Source organism: Hypanus sabinus, chromosome 18 (genome assembly GCF_030144855.1).
Source record: "Hypanus sabinus isolate sHypSab1 chromosome 18, sHypSab1.hap1, whole genome shotgun sequence".
NCBI classification, from domain to species: Eukaryota; Metazoa; Chordata; class Chondrichthyes; order Myliobatiformes; family Dasyatidae; genus Hypanus; species Hypanus sabinus.
Genome location: NC_082723.1, coordinates 19,290,362 through 19,308,073, shown reverse-complemented (window position 1 = coordinate 19,308,073; position 17,712 = coordinate 19,290,362). Strand labels below are relative to the sequence as shown.

Below are 17,712 nucleotides of genomic sequence, written 5' to 3'. Positions count from 1 at the left end.
GTGGAGTAAGGGGAATTATTGACAAATATAACAACTTGAATGAACTGAAGTTATTCATTTCAGTTGGGGCTGGGGTTTAACTTTCAAACATTGAACATAACTGATAAGCTTTCTGTTTGAATAATCAACTCATTAGTATATATACATTTTGCAAAGTCTCATTTTTGCAGCTGCTAGAAAATCTTTGTGCTTTTATCTCTGAAAAATTAGGTGAAGGATGTTGAACTTTCGTCTGTTGGGTATTTCTGGTTTGAGCTAGCAGTTTAAGAAAACAAATACAGATCAGTGACAGGGAGCTTGTGAAAATAGGAAATGAAAATTAACATCTGTGTTGACACAAGGATGATTTTTGGATTCTCAGTTCAGAGACCTTTAGTTTTCTAGAATGACTTTTTTGTTTCAGAGACTTCAGTTTTGTTAATATAAATTATAACACCAAAGACATGTGCATGATCAAATAAGTATGCATTTTTTAAGTATCATACTCAAAATGATGGAGGAACTCAGCAAGTCAGGCAGCATCTACGAAGGGAAATAAACAGTTGACGTTTTGGGCTGAGACCCTTTATCAGATTTTGGAGTTGGGTAGTGGGAGGGTGGGGTGATAACTAACTTTATACGATTCTACTGTGGGTGCTTTTTCTTAATTGTTATGAACTGTACATTTGATATGTCCATTGTCCTTGACCTACCTATAATCTTTGAAATAGCTGACCAGTCACTTGCGATTATTCAGCCAGGTTGAATTCTGAGATAAAACATAAACAGCTGGAGGAACTCAGCTATAGGCAGCATATATGGAGACAGAAGGATGGTTGGTGTCACAACCCAGGACATTATTTCTCCACAGATGTTGCCAGGCCTGTTGAGTTCCTCCAGCAACTTGTTTTTCTTTGCTCCATATTCCAGCTTCTGCAGGTACCTGTCTTAAATTCTGAGATGCTGGATTTGTAGCATGCGAGTTTAAGCAGGTTAGACCTGTATTCCACTGCATTTAGACAAATGTGAAGTCACCTCAAAGAAATGCAAATTCCTCCAGGATTTGAGAGGGTCAATCCTGAGCTATTGTTTCCTCTGTTGGGGTTCTATGGAAATAGGGAACTCAGTTTAAAGTAAGGAGTTAACTATTAGCAGAAACTAAGTGGTAATGTTTCCTCCCAGAAGAAAGCGAGTCTTCAGTCTTTGCACAAGAGGACTGTGATGGTTTAGTTTTGAGGTTTAAATTTTCGCTATATTTATGGAATGGAGGAGTATGGGATTAGTACAGAGAAGTGGTAGTGGAAATCAGCCATGGTCTGAGTAGAAGAGCAGGCACAAGGGAATGAATGGCCTAATCTTGTTTTTATTTTTTTAATGTCTCACTGGTTCCAAAAGACTTGCCTTTGGCCTCTCCTATTGTTCATTTACATGCTGTCTCTTGCCATATTAATCTAAGCAACATCTGTCTCCCCTTGCTATATTAATCTAAGCAACATCTGTCTCCCCTTGCTCACTAAAAGCACGTTGCTGATCTCACCACTATCGCACATAGTACCTCAATTCTCCAAATCTCCAAATGTTTACTGGATGGGCAGAGATATCCTTCAGCTATTAGTTGGTGAGCTCAACTTGTTGCCCAGTCCCTTCATAGCAACTGCTAACTGGTCTTAATAATAATTTGAAATTTTTTTTTAAATTGTGGTTTCTGGGAATTTTAAATAAAAAAATATAGATTACTGTTTACATTGCTTGACCTCAGCTGGTCAAGTAACTCCCAGAAGATTGTTCTTTGTTTTCTAACTTGGGTTAAAATTTACTGCTATATTATCCCCTTATGAACTGAACTACTGTATATTGGCTAATGGTTAAACAATATCTTACTTTATCTTAAAATTCACATCCGTGCTCTCATCCTCTAATAGAGTTGTCCTCTAATTAGCCATTTAGCCTCCTCCAAGGTCTTGAAATCCATGTGCTCTCCAGCTAATTGTAGCAGACTTAACTGCTCCATTTGTGGTGGCTATCTCTATCAGTTGCCAGTCTCTAAACTCTGCAATTCTTTCTCAAAACTTGTATACATTTTGGTTCTTGGTCAAAGATGTGATTTTTTAAAATATATTATTACAACCACTTTAGCCACTATTGGCCATTAGCCTAATAGCTATAAGGCACATCTTCCAGCTTTGAATTTTGAATTGAATTGACTTTATTTCTTACATCCTTCACGTATATGAGGAGTAAAAATCTTTACGTTACATCTCCGTCTAAATGTGCAATGTTCGATCAGTAATTTATAAAAATAGATTGAACTTCACAATTCCGTGTTTTCACTCTTTAACTACCACTATTCACTCATTGATCAGACAATCTTATTCATTCCAATGTTTACACGACCCACCCTGCAGCTTAAGATTCTTTATTTTGTCTCCTCAATTCTGATGAATTATCTTTAACCTAAAATATTACATCAGTTTCTCTTCTCACAAATACAGCTTGACCTGCAGAGCACTTCCAGCATTTTCTGTTTCTTATTTTTAATTTGTAGCATGTGCAGTTTTTGATTTTTAACTGCTTGTTTGGTTGGCTTCAAGGTTTTATATTAATTGCCTTGGGCAACAGTGCTATAATATAGCCATCCAGACTGCAGGAGTATGTAGTTCTTGAGTTATCACTTCCTATCTATCTCTGCATGATTTACACAGATGGTGAACTTCTTGTTAGTTTTCTGTTGTTTCATTGTACTTTAAAAAAAATGTTAATTTGGAGAGAAACCTCGGGACAGTCTGTGTAGTTTAGATCTAATTTTCTTAAAAGTTGTGAAAATGTGGGAGCCCATGGATTGCACACCTCTTGTGACTGGTGTTCTCCTCATTTCAGTGTGCATTTAAGCCTCCTTTATAATAGCTGATTTTCTAGGCAATCCAATGAATGGATCTTTGTGTTTGCCCTAGGAAAGGCGGTGGTTGTGAACTGTTTTTTTGAACTGTAGTAGCCCTTGTGATAAGTATCTTCACTCAGTGGACACTTTATTAGGTACAGAAGATTGAACTGGTCTGGCCATTCTCCTCTAACCTCTTTCATTAACAAGGCATTTTTGTCCACAGAGCTGCCACTCACTGTTTTTCGCAGCATTCTCTTTAAACTCGAGAGCAGTGTCTTTTAGCTGGGGTTCTGTGAAACCCACGAGAGATTGTGATTTTAGAATAAGCATCATTGTGAACTTTTGTGCGATGCTAGTGCTCGCACTGGTAGGCAGTGACTGAGCAGCCCTGTTAGCGATCTTGTTAGAGATCTCTCAGCCCAATATGGCAATGTGCGGTAGGACCGTCTTTATTTGGTTGAGTCCATTCTCAGTTTTTGACTTGAGATAGAGGAGACCATTAATAATTGGTGAGTGCTGTATTGAATGGAGGGGAGGACAGTAAGCTGATGAGCGTGAAGTGCGTTTTCCAAGCATTAAATGGACTCCTGAATTACCTCCCTCAACTTCCCCTTGCGTGCCGCCGACTGATTTATGGGAGCGAACAAACTCTATCAGTGTAATAGGAAATTGGAGAGAAATTTTCATTCTAAAGAAGGAAATTTTAATGCGCCACAACTCAACTGCTGCCCTGCCACTTTGCTGCTGTTGTAAATGTTGCAAAAGGTGGATTGTGTAGGTTAGAAGTGAATTGTATTATGAAGTTTTCATATTTTTGATGGCTTTCTTGTTTAGTTATTTATTATGCCATTCTTCTATTTATTAATCCCTTTGTTTTACGGATATTACAATCTTCTGAGTCATTTCACTATACTAGTGTAACAACAGAAACAAGAAAAGTCTGTCTTTACAAAGAAACATACTTATCAATGGGTTTCACATGGATTCACATGTCCAAGTTGTCCTATTCCAGTCTGTGGCAAACAACTTACAAATGCAGCAATGGCTCCAGCAGAACTGAAAAGACACTGACTATAAATCTCAGCCGTATGCTATGTAAAAGTGCTGATGTTTTAAATGGCTATTGGAACCTCAAAACAAGTTGAGTAAAGCTTTTGGAAATAAAGTCAGTAAAAGGAAACAGGAAACAAGTTATTTGGTAGCAGAACTTATTACCTAGAAAAGGAAAAGTCACACGTTGGTAAGAACCTAATAATGCCAGAATGTAAAATTATAGTGGGTAAAATGCTAGGACAAGATGCAGTGTGAGGAATTGAGTACAAGGTATTAAAAAAAAAAGACCAGTTCACTAGAAAGTGTTTTTAAAAACTGTGGAAACCTGAGCAAAGAGTACACCAACCTCCTGCTACAAACAGAAATCCAATGACTTAGCAGAGGAAGAGCTCTCAACAGAGTGTTTGAGCTGAAAGGTGAATTGCAGGAGTACTTTCAAGAAAATAGGCCAGATGTTGCTAAGTGCTTTGAAGGTGAAGAATGACTGCAGAAAGTAGCCGACTTAGCAGACATTTTTCATCATAGATGTTTGTGAACTACAGTTTAATAGTGCACTCAAGATGAGATTTGCTGACCTGCCCCTGGACAGGTTCTGGATTTCTGAGAAAGAAGTGTCCTGCCATTCACACGAAAACAATGAATATTTTGCTGCAGTTTTCAACTTGCATGTGTGAGCAAGCTTTTTCTTGTTTAACAGCATCAAGAGCAAGGGTAGAAATAGTCTCATTTCAGTTGAAGGTAAAATCCATGTGTGCTTATCTCAAGTTTGACCCAGGATTGAGTATTTGTGCAGCAAAAAACAAAGCACAGGTTTCACATGCTTGGCCTATTTTTGAGCCTGATCATGTCACTTCGTAAGAATTTTTTTTTTCCCCCAAAGTCTTGTATAAATTTTTGTCTTAAGCTATACAGTACTTTTATTCATATTGTTTTGGCTTATGATTTTTTAGTAACTTTACTATTCAACATTGTCAATAAATTTTCATGTTGTAAATGGCATGAATTAAAATCAATTTACAACCTTGATTTAAATTAAATCTACTGAGCCCACCTTTAGAAAAGTTAAATCCCATATTGGCTTAAATTTACAGAAATTTATTATGGTTACCTTATGAGTTTTAAAAATTTATGAATTTTTTATGAAAAATTATGAAAAAAAGAAAAAGATTAATTTCAAGAAAGGTAAGCTAAGTTTAACTACCTGTTTTTTTTTCCAAGAAAGGTTGGCTAAAAATTCATTTTCTACTCAAAAGATCATTGACAATTGGATTATTATAACTACAACTTACTGATCATGCTAATGTACCGTGAGTTGTAGTTTATAATATTTTTTTTATGCAGGGGTTCCCTGAGACCTGAAAATTATTTCACGGGTTCCTCCAAGGCAAAAAAGATTGAGAAAACTGCTCTTGAGACTGTCGTGTATGAAAATCCCACGAGATCAATTTCTGTGATACTGAAACCACCCAACTGGCACCAACAATCATTCCACAGTCAAAGACACTTGGATCATACCTCTTTCCCAATCTGATGTTTGGTCTGAACCTCTTGACCATGTCTGCATGCTTTTATGTGTTGAGTTGCTGCCACATGTTTAGCTGATTAGATATTTACCAGGTGTGCCTGAGTGTTATTTCCAAGGTATGCCCATGTGTTGTATGGGGGAGAACATACTTGTGGAAGTTCTTGAAAGTTCGTGAAAGTTTACAACTTTCTGCAGCTTTTTCCAAAAACGTTACAGTGCATTTTGTAGTTTATATAAAAATGAAAGATGCAGTCATTTAACCTCTTGTGCATAATATAATTATAATGGATCTTTTCCTCAGTTCTATTTGCCATGATATGTCCACAATTTGATTCTATTAATATTCAAATAATCTATCACTCTCCATCCTGAATATACATGGTGAATGGGACTGTACAGTCCTCTTGTGTAGAAAATTCCAAAACCGTTGGATAAAACACCAGCAGAAATTGTCATCGATGTGGTCTAAGTACTTTGAGTAAAGTACTTGTGCTTACACAGTTTGCATTGGAAGTTATTTGTGATTACTTGATGTAATGATTGATACAAGTGTGATTTCAACAAACATCCTTCAGTTATTTGTGGCATTCCATTGTTCTGATTTCAAAATGTTCTAAAAGTAATTATACTCAGTGTCTACCGCCTACTATTGTTTAGTTTCAGGTTTCTGGAATCTATGGAGTGCACATTTATTTCCCAATATTCAGTTCATTTTGGCGAATATAGGCTGTTTTAGTTCTGCAGTTCAGAATGAAGGCTATTGTGCTTAGAACCATGAAACTATGGAAAAATGTATGTAAATCTTCATATATCATAAGGGCTAAATTTAATGTCATAATTTAAGAAAGAGACAAACTGGTTTTTATTTGTTTAGAGATGCAGTGTGGAGCAGGCCCTTCCCGCCCAATAAGCCGTCTCGCCCAGCAACCCACCTGTTTAACATTAGCCTATTTACAGGGCAATTTACAATGACTGATTAACCTACTAACCGGCATGTCTTGGGACTGGAGTACCTGGAGGAAACTCACAGGAAGGACATGCAAGCTACTTACAGGCAGAAGAATTGAACTCCAAACTCCGATGCCCGGAACTGTAATAGTATTGTGTTAACCACTATTAAGTTTCATGGAGAGATATACATGTATTGCAAAATACATCTGGAGAGTAGAAATTTTTAGCAGGTCAGGTATATTTCTGTTTCTTTCTTTTGTCTTCATCCTTGGAGACTTAAAGCTGTTTACCTGAGTATTACCTGCATTTTTGTTTTTATTTCAGACTTCCAGTGTTTGCATTTTAATTATGTAGATTGCAGATTGATGTCAGTAAGCATGTTAGGTTGTTTTTGATATGGTTCCCACACTTAAAAAAAAAATGAAGGAAATCGTCTGGAGTCAGGGGAACAGTAGGTTGGATATGCCCTCTATTTGCCAGTTAATATGTGTGCAATATTCCTGCTGTCTGCTGAGTTTAATGATCCAGGCATGTAGCCAACACCACCTGCTTCTCATCTCTGGCTGCATGCCTGCTGGTGGCAAGGTATTGAATGGCTTCACTGCCATTTAAAGGTAGCCATCTGTTTTAGAAGGGGAAATGAGTACTTGTCTTAAAAACCAAGTTGGTTAAAACTGACTGGAATTGTGAATAAATTTTAAGGTCCTTTGATGTTGTAGGAAGTTGCCAAGGGTGTTGGAAGTCCTGGAGGACTATTTTGGAGACATTGGGTAAAAGTCACTGAGTGCATTAGTATTGGCAATATTACATCCAGGCAGAACTTGCTGAGATGGAGGAATTCCAAAGGAAAAGAGGATTTAGAGGAACAGGTCAGGAAGTCAGACATTGTGGGACATGAAAGTGAGACCAACCATGATGTGGAGATGCAGGGACCCAAGGAAATGGGTGTGGTCAAGATAAAGTGTATGCATGTGAAAGAATTTACATGTTTACCAAGTTTCTGTTGCAGAGTCACGAGTCCAGTTGGGTTGAACCAAGATTGCATTCTGTAAAGATCATTAGGTAATTGGATGTAACTGCCATCTCATTCCAAAATAATTTGTGTTTTAGCATCTTGCACTTCTCAAAACTCGTGGAAATAATTCAGGTTGTTCTTGACTGGCTGAGAGGACAGGAGAGTGCATATTTAGGCCAAGTTTTCAGCAAGAAAAAAAAATTGTTACATATTACAGCCTCCTGGACCATCCTTGGGTAGATTTAAGGACTGGGTTGTCTTACCACAGGAATTTTCAATCTTTCATTTCTTTATTGCAATGCTTGTTCCCTTTTGGTCGGCTAATGATTTGTTTCATACATCAAAAGCTCACCCAAGGGCATTACTAAAAAGGATCCAATTATTCCATTGGATGCAACTTCCTTTGAATACCATAGTGGCAGTAATGGTGGATTTAATAGAAAACTGCTAATTTTTCACCTTTTTTAAGAGTTAAGGGGTTAAGCCACTGTTGTCATGGGAAAGCACCTTAAAACTCCTGAATTATGTGATGGGTTATCATGCAGCATAATTCTACTGTTTGTAAATCTAATTTGTTTTTTGTGGTTTCTTGTGAAGTTTGAAATAAACATTTTATAAATCAATTTTTAAAGCATTAAAAATCTGGAAAAAGAAATGCAAGTTAGAAATCAAAATTGATACTGAGTAATAGAAGTGGCTAATGCTGAATTTACTCAGCAAGTCATGCAGCAGCATCTTTGGAAAGAAAATTTGTTCATGTTACATGCTGGTAACCCTTCATCAATAGGCTATCATATTCATCAGTGCAAAGAAAGATTGATGCACATTAATATAAATGATGCATTTGTTATGTACAGATATTTCTGTAAAACTGACCAGGCGCTCAGTTAGTGTAACTGACAGGTGGTTTGGCACATTTTGGTTGTTACGTGACTCTAATTCTGTCAGCTACTGAGAGAGTAGATGGATAGAAGTACCCAAAGCATTCTGATGATTTTAGATTCACAGAACATTACAGCACAGAAACAGGCCTTTTGGCCCTTCTTGGCTGAGCAAATCTCTTGTATTGGCTGAACACACTCCTAAATAGCTGCATTATATTTAAAGGCTATTGATTTGAATGTTGTGATGATATACAGTTTTTACTTTTGATTTCAAGCAATGTGGTTGAATAAAGTTTGGATTTTCACTTGTAATATGTAGATTACGCAATAACATGCATCAGTGTCTAAGAGGATATTATTATTAAACTTTGAATTACATATGTGTACAGCCTTGATATTGTTTCTCCATGACTGCAATGTCCTGGTGAAACCTTTCACCGTGCTTGTCGTTGACAGCACCAAGGTTTACAAGGAAGAAATCTAAATGGGAATGCAGAGAGTGAATCTTTAGTGACATGTTGAACTTCATGGTTTTGTATGCTTGAAGCATGTTGTCAACCAGCTGCATGTAGTTTGGTGCTCTTTAGCATTTGCTCTGTTGAATGCCTTCCATGTGATTTTCTCCAGTCCCACTAGAAGTTCTTCAGTTTGCTTGTCGTTGGTGGCCCGTTAGATTTGTGGACCAACAAGATGCCTTCCTTAATCTTGGTATCAGTTATTCTGGGAAACATCTGTCTCAAATATCAAAATCCTTCATCTTTCTTGTGCATCACTTTTCATAAAATTTTTCATAAGCCTCAATTTCATATGAAGAGGAGGCAGAAATATCTTTAGGTCTACAAGTGGCTTATGTGACCCACTTTTCTGCCCTGGAACCAACTGCTTACGGAGTGGCCAGTCCTTTATAATGTAATAAGATTCTTTAGCTTGTCTGTCCTATTTGCAAATGAAACAACAGTACTTGGTGTATCCAAGCTGCATTCCTTGTAGCAGCGCTACTATTCTCAGATCACCACAGATGTTCTAGATGTAGTTACTTCCAGTAAGTGTTTCAACAAGACTTCCAAATGTCGGTAGTTTTTGTTACTATACTATGTGTACTACATAGCTGATTGGTATTGAAGAGTGGACAGTGCTGTTGTGTAGCGGTGCAGCTTTCAGGCTTAACCCTGAAGAATCAATGAAAAGATGCCATTGTTGTGGGTCATGCTGACAATACAAACCACACTCGGGCATGTCTGGACAAGATAGAAAACTTTTCAGCTTACATTGTGGGAAACATTTTAATTGACTTGAACTATGAATTGAAATAACAAATATAGGCAATTCAAAACAAAATGATGAGCGATAGAGAAATTTCATGCTGATTTTCACACTCAGCAACCCAAAATCCATAAGGTACACCCAAAAGTATTCAGGAAGCAAAATCTTTGTTGTCCAGTGAAATTGGTCATCTTGATTTTATTTGCCTGTTCTTGATGTTGGTACTTATCGAGTTCAATAACAGTGATATCATTAGGGAAGCTGAGTAGCCAGTCACAATGAAGAATTCACATTAGATAGCAAGCCAGGAAGCTAAAAATATCACACAAACAGCAAAAAAAAGTGAAAAGCACAGAATATAAAACAACAACCACAAATCATTGGGACAGTCCAGCGTAATATGTTCAGCTCAGTTACTTCAATTTACTCTGTGTCATTCGTTAACTTCAGGCCAGAGCCAGTCTGTTCTGATCAAAATTGCACAAAATAGCAGCAATAAAGGAGTGACCAGAAACACATAGCGTGAACTACAGAGTCCAATCCACAAACCGTGTCGATTAAACCTTGTCCAAGACCCAGAATTCCAGCACAACATCCTTCAGGAACAGTGAAATCATTTGACTGATTTCTTGAAATTAAACAGTAGGTTTCAAAACCTTGAGTCATAGATAATTGAAAACCTGACAAAGCTTCACTGCTGGGTCCTAATGTCCACTGCACTGAGAATAAATAAAGTCCAGGGTTTCGCTGATTCCTAAAGACCACACCACTGAAACAGGTTAAATAAGGGACTTGAGCATCCATGTTTTTTGTATCTGCAGGGGTTTTCGGAACCCCACAGATAAGGAGGGCCGACTGTATTTTTAAAAATCTTTAATTATTAATCTTGCCTCATTACTGTTGTTTTACAATTTAAAACAGAGGCACTTCTCTGCTTATCTGTATCTCTTGGGGCATTAAAATAAAGCCTAATTAGTTTTACAAAAATATGGTTCATCTGCAGCTTGTGCAAAAAGTACTCAATAAGGCTTCATGGAATTATTGACTGATCCCATCAGGCATCGGTTGTCCACTTCATTGAATGATTTCAGGAGATTCACTCTTTACTTTACAAGCCTTCAACTTGCTGCACTAGTCAGTCTCTCCTGCCATCAAACCCATTTAAAGTTGTAAAATTCTTCATGATTCATAGGTGCTTGATTACTCAGCCTACATGCAATACTCCACATTTCTGTATTAAATGGCACCTGGCAGATGTTCACTTACATTCTTGGCAGATTGAGAGACAAGGAGGAAAATAATTCTCTCATCTTGTGAATGTCAAGTTTTTGGATTAAAAAGGAAAACAACAGTGCAAGAAAAGAGACCCATTATGGAATGCCAAAACTTTGTACAACCCTAATTCTCAAGTTATCTAAACAAGTTGCTTTTAGATCATCCCAATTTTGAAAATGCCTATTAACAGCAGCAGTGAAGTAAAAATGTATTTCTATTAGGAGCTCCATTAATAAACATTTCTCCACATATATAATTGATATGTGTTTACCTCACTGTGTTGAGATTTTCTTATTTTGTGATTGTTTGAACTCAGTCTTATTAATTTTCACTTAGATTTAGCTGTATATTTAAATATAGTCATTGCATTTTTATAGCACATCCGTGCTCTCTGTCAGGGTGCAAGGAATGTTTCATTATGCAGTAAGTGGAAAACATATTGTGTGTCTATGCACAATCATGATTTCCAAAAAAGAAATTGGCAAGTGTATCTGGTAAATTTGATTGATGATAGAAACATAGAAAACTTACAGCACAATACAGGCCCTTCAGCCCACAAAGTTGTGCCGAATATGTCCCTGCCTTAGAAATTACTAGGCTTACCTATAGCCCTCTATTTTTTTAAGCTCCATGTGCCTATCCAAAGGTCTCTTAAAAGACCCTGTTGTATCTGCCTCCACCACCATTGCCAGCAGCCCATTCCACACACTCACCACTCTCTGCATTATATAAAAAAAACAACTTACCCCTGACATCTCCCCTGTACCTAATCCCCAGGACCTTAAACCTGTGTCCTCTTGTGGCAACCAGTTCAGCCCTGGAAAAAAGCCTCTGACTATCCACATGATCAATGCCTCTCATCATCTTATACACCACTCATCCTCTGTCGCTCCAAGGAGAAAAGGCCAAGTTCACTGAACGTGTTCTCATAAGGCATGCTCCCCAATCCAGGCAACATCCTTGTAAATCTCCTCTGCACCCTTTCTATGGCTTCCACATCTTTCCTGTAGTGAGGCAACCAGAACTGAGCACGGTACTCCAAGTGGGGTCTGACCAGGGTCCTATATAGTTGCAACATTTTACCTTTCGGCTCCTAAATTCAATTCTACAATTGATGAAGGCCAATACACTGTACGCCTTTTTAACCACAGAGTTAACCTGTACAGCTGCTTCGAGTGTCCTATGGACTCGGACCTCCCGATCCCTTTGATCCTCTACATTGCCAAGAGTCTTACCATTAATACTATATTCTGCCATCATATTTGACCTACCAGAATAAACCACTTCACACTTATCTGAGTTGAACTCCATCTGCCACTTCTCAGCCCAGTTTCGCAACCTGTCAATGTCCTGCTATAACCTCTGACAGCCCTCCACACTACCCTCAACACCTCCAACTTTTGTGTCATCAGCAAACTTACTAACCCATCCCTTCACTTCCTCATCCAGGTCATTTATAAAAATCACAAAGAGTAAGGGTTCCAGAACAGATCCATGAGGCACTCCACTGATGACTGACCTCCATGCAGAATATGACCCGTCTACAACCACTCTTTGCCTTCTGTGGGCAAGCCAGTTCTGGATCCACAAAGCAATGTCCTCTTGGATCCCATGCCTCCTTACTTTCTCAATAAGCCTTGCATGGTGTACCTTATCAAATGCATTACTGAAATCCATATACACTACATCTATTGCTCTTCCTTCATCACTGTGTTTAGTCATATCTTCAAAAAATTCAGTCAGGCTTGTAAGGCACGATCTGCCCTTGACAAAGCTATGCTGACTATTCCTAATCATATTATACCTCTCCAAATATTCATAAATCCTGCCTCTCAGGATCTTCTCCATCAACTTACCAACCACTGAGGTAAGACTCACTGGTATATAATTTTTTGGGCTATCTCTATTTCCTTTCTTGAATAAAGGAACAACATCCACAATCCTCCAATGCTCCGGAACTTCTCCTGTCCCCATTGATGATGCAAAGATCATCGCCAGAGGCTCGGCAATCTCCTCCCTTGCCTCCCACAGTAGCCTGGGGTACATCTCATCCGGTTCCAGCGACTTATCTAACTTGATGCTTTCCAAAAGCTCCTGCACATTCTCTTTTTTAATATCTGCAGGCTCAAGCTTTTTAGTCTGCTGCAAGTCATCACTACAATCACCAAGATCCTTTTCCACAGTGAATACTGAAGCAAAGTATTCATTAAGTACCTCTGCTATTTCCTCCGGTTCCATACACTCTTTCCCACTGTCACACTTGATAGGTCCTATTCTTTCACATCTTATCCTCTTGCTCTCCACATTCTTATAGAATGCCTTGCGGTTTTCCTTAAGCTTGTCCACCAAGGCCCTCTCATGGCCCCTTCTGGCTCTCCTAATTTCCTTCCTGTTAGCCTTGTAATCTTCTAGATCTCTAACATTACCTAGCTCTCTGAACCTTTTGTAAGCTTTTCTTCTCTTCTTGACTAGATTTATTACAGCCTTTGTACACCACGGTTCCTGTACCCTACCATAATTTCCCTGTCTCATTGGAACGTACCTATGCAGAACTCCACACCAATATTCCCTGAACATTTGCCACCCTTCTTCTGTACTTTTTCCTGAGAACATCTGTTTCCAATTTAAGCTTACAATTTCCTGCCTGATAGTCTCGTAATTCCCCTTACTCCAATTAAATGTTTTTCTAACTTGTCTGTTCCTATCTCTCTCCAATGCTATTGTAAAGGAGATAGAATTATGTTGCTAAACTAAAATCATGTTGGGAGCTCTAAAACTTTTTCTGTACCTTTTTATTGTTAAAAGTTCTAAATATCACTTCAGTTTGACACATTTTTCTTGTTTCTGGTTATTTCTGTTTGATATTTACCTTAAGTTAAAATTGCTGTTAAAACTGTAAAGAGATGACTAAATTAACTAGCTCTGGTAGATGTAGTACTAATTGTCAGTAATTATATTGCTTGATTTGTGTTAATTGGCTGCCTCATGCAACCTGACTTTTGTCTCATTGTTATAATTTGTGCTGTCGAGAGGAAGCTTCCTGTGCAGATGTGCAATGAGACACTTATGATGTAAGTGTGAGATTTAGAATTCTCAGTAAGCCAGTATTAAGTAGGTTATGTTTATGTCTGATGGTGGTTTATGTATTTTTGCTTGCTGTTAGGTTGGAGAAAATGTCAGTTTGAAGGATGCTGTGTTTTTTCAATGATGTATTGATTAAAGTGTAACAAGATCTAAGTATTACTGTCCTATTGCAAGATGTTCAATAAAGCTCCAATTATAGCAATATTTCCAGAGCAACATATTACTGGTACCTGTAAATTTATGGACAAAGTAACATCAGAGAAATGTTTTATTTCAGTCACAATAAGCACTCATAATTCAAGATACTAAATGGATTTTAAACTAGCAGCCCTAAATGCTCAGCCCCAAACTCCACAAACTGATGCTTGTGGTTTCCCTTGAGTAATTAAATTCTCTATTAGTTCCTTTTAACCATCAAGGAGTTCTGTTTTTTTCCAGAATTAATCAACCTGTCATCAGTTCTGCAAAGAACTGATGAAAAATCTGTTAAGTTTCCTCACTGTATTTCATAATTTTGAGATAGACAATTTTCTAATAATAGGTAGGTTGAGTACAAGTTGATCTTGTAATTGCGGACATTGGAGGATAACCTGTACATTCTGGTAGGCGTTATGCTGTAGTGCTTAATAAATTTACAAACTTCTACACATGGGGCATTTAAAAGGTTATAGCTTGTTATCTTGAAATCTGACATCCAGTCTGTCATTTTCTTTCACCTAACAGCAAGCAAAAATACATAATCCACTAACAGACATAAACATGACCTACTTAAAACTGGTTTACTGTGAATTCTAAATCTCGCACTTACGTCAGAGAGAAACTGGAGCCACTAATTTTTTAAATTGTTAAACTTTCTACTTTTAAATTAAAATTGATTTTTGAAGTATAACAAGTTTTTTGTACTTCCCTTTATGCAGGTGAATAAAAAGGTTCCTTAAGATTGTTGCCATGTTATTCAGAATTCCTCCCTTTTTTTTAAAAAAAGGGCTTTTAATATCGACCAACATTTTTAGACTTTATTTTGAAAACCTGAACTTTAAAACAAGATTACTAGCCCAGCAGTTTGAAGTTCAGGTCAAAAGGAATCCAACACCATTTGACTATTTTGAAAAAGGCAAGGATCAAGACTGAACATTTGAACACAGGCACTGTCTTTACTGAGGTTCATCACTGTAAATTCTGGATAATGGACCAGTAATATTAATTACATCTCCTTGGGTGCTGCCAGGCTTGCTGCAAATTTTCACTTTTGTGTGACGTTATTTCAGATTTCTAGCTTCTGTAGTATTTTGTTTTCTGCTCATTTAAAATCAGGTGTCCTCTCCTATTTGAAGAGAGCTCGTGTATGTGATTCTGCATGTAAAGCAAGCCCTCTAGATGGATGACTAGATGAAAATGTGCATGTTGAACAATTGCTTAAAGAATGGAATTAACAGCAAGTAATGAATTTGAGTGAACCAGGAAAGAAATATTCAAAATTATGTGGATAGCTCTGCTTTCTCCTACTATGCTTCCTCTAAGGACCTTAATCCATTTATACAGTTTCTGTGGTTCTATTTGTTCTGAGAAGGCAAGTTCCTTTCACAACCTCCAACCCCAGGACAGAACACCTCTGGACCTGCAGTCCTTGGTTCCAGACTCTTTCAGACTCACAGGCCTCTGGCTTCCAACGTCAAATCTTGTACTGGACTGATAGACTTGAAGGGTTTCACCTTTGACCTCTGCACTACTGACTTTTGGTCTTCGACTTTTCAGGCTTGCTACCTATGGAATCACTGAGCTCTGAAATTTGACCTTCAGCATGGAAAGTTAGGAGTTCAAGCTTGGAAATGGTAGACAAGGGAATGGTGCAGAATATCCCTGGCACTAACTGAGGCGTCTCTTGATAGGGCTCTGTATAGGTAAGTGTATAGTGTATGGGTAGAGTGAGTGGGTATGAAAATGGATACGGTAAAGAAATGGTTAACAATTAGGAATTTGTGGGCCTATGATGTTGTTGGGCAGATTGACTCTTGATACTAAATAAGGGGAGGGCAATATATGACCCTGGTATACAGGTTAACGTGCCTGAGAACAAGCTAAAAGTGTTGATTTGCGTAAAAGCAATCAATTACTTTGTTTCTAAAAATGGGTTTTTACATTGATTGTAAGCTTAATAGGGTGCATTGTCCCTGGGGAAGCAGAGGCCGATTGTTGAAGGTCAGATCGACCTTGGTACTTGCAGGTGTGGAGGATGTATGTTGGTTTAAGATGTGAATGGGACTTGGATTAGCTAAATTGGGGTCGTGTAAGCATTGGATTGGATGCCTAGCCCCTTCCAGCTGGACTGGGAAGTGGCGATAGTGCTATAAATTTGGGCAAGTCCCTTGGACAGACCACTCGCCTGGGTCCCACCTTCGGGCTGAGTAGCTGAACCGGCGCCAAGGACCTCCACGCTAGCTAGTCCACGGTCGATCGCCTGCTTCAGAGACCACGCAGACGTTGCTAAGTATATTTGGCCATGTAGACTACTTAGGGATTGCTTATTGCCCTACCTATTAGTGGTGTAGGTAGCATACAATATAAAGCATTTCTCGCAACTCTATTTCTTCTCTGTATTAACAATAAAGAGGGATTTGAAGGAACTAATGAGTCTGGGTCCATTTGTTCAGGTGAAGCCAAATAGTTGCAGCATCCACCCGTTACGAATATTTTATTTAGATCTTAGATTTGCAGAACAGGATCTCAGCCACATCTGGTTCTTTTCTGTTCTTTTACACTGGCATCTCTCCTTCCATCTGGAACAAGGATCAGTTTCCACTTGTCCTCACCTTTCATTCCATCAGACTCAATTTTCAACAGAATATCCTCCATAATTTCTAGCACTTTCAACAAGATGCCATTAAACTCCTACCTGAGAAGCAACTTTGATCTGCTCCAATTTGCCTGCTGGAGCAATAGGGCCACAGTAGATGCCATCTCATTGGCTCCACTCAACCCTGGAACATCTGAACAGCAAAGATGCATACATCAGGATGCTCCTTAGTGACTATAGCTCGGCATTCAATACTACCATCCCCTCAAAACTAATCAATTAGTTCCAAGACCTTGACCACAATACCTCCTTGTGCATTTGGATCCTCAGTTTCCTCACTTGCATTCAGTTCAGACTGGCAACATCTCCTCCACAATTTCCATCAGCACGAGTGTGCCACAAAGCTGTGTGCTTAGCCTCCTGCTCTACTTGCTTTACACTTATTACTGTGTGTGTAAGCACAGCTTCAATGCTGTATTCAAGTTTGTTGACAACAGCACTGATAAGAGCAGAATCAAGTGGTGACGAATCAGAATATAGGAGGGAGATTGAAAATCTGGCTGAGTGGTGCCATAACAACAGCCTCTTACTGATTGTCAACAAGATCACAGAGCTGGTTATTCACTTCAGGAGAAGGAAGCCAGAGGTCCATGAGCCAGTCCTCATTGGAGGATTAGAAGCGGACAGGGTCAGCAACTTTATCTTGAATCTTGAATTTCAGTTTATTGTCATTTAGAAACCACAACTGCAATGCAGTTTAAAAAATGAAACAACGTTCCTCCAGAATGATATCACAAAAGCACACAACAAAACAGACTACACCAGAAAATCCACATAACATTTGGCAATCCCCAAATCCAGAGTCCGGAGAGGCTGCTGCACATTAATATCGCACTACTATCTTAGCGCGTTCCCTAGAAAGGAGCTCCAAATCCACCAGACAAAACAAGACTACCCAGACACACCAAGTCAGGAGACCAACTCTACCACCCAACAAACCAAAAACTA

At 38.4% G+C, this 17,712-nt stretch overlaps 1 protein-coding gene across 6 annotated transcripts in view; it reads left to right on the top strand.

Moving 5' to 3' along the window:
• The window catches only part of setx (senataxin), a 124,627-nt gene that overhangs the window by 2,979 nt on the left and 103,936 nt on the right, over nucleotides 1–17,712 (top strand). For 3 of the 6 annotated variants that reach the window (XR_009516458.1, XM_059993784.1, XM_059993781.1), the window contains exon 2: nucleotides 15,666–15,811. The exons of the other annotated variants lie outside the window; for them this stretch is intronic. The gene's annotated coding sequence lies outside the window, so the exon portion shown is untranslated. The remainder of the gene's footprint in view (nucleotides 1–15,665; nucleotides 15,812–17,712) is intronic. 6 annotated transcript variants of the gene reach the window in all.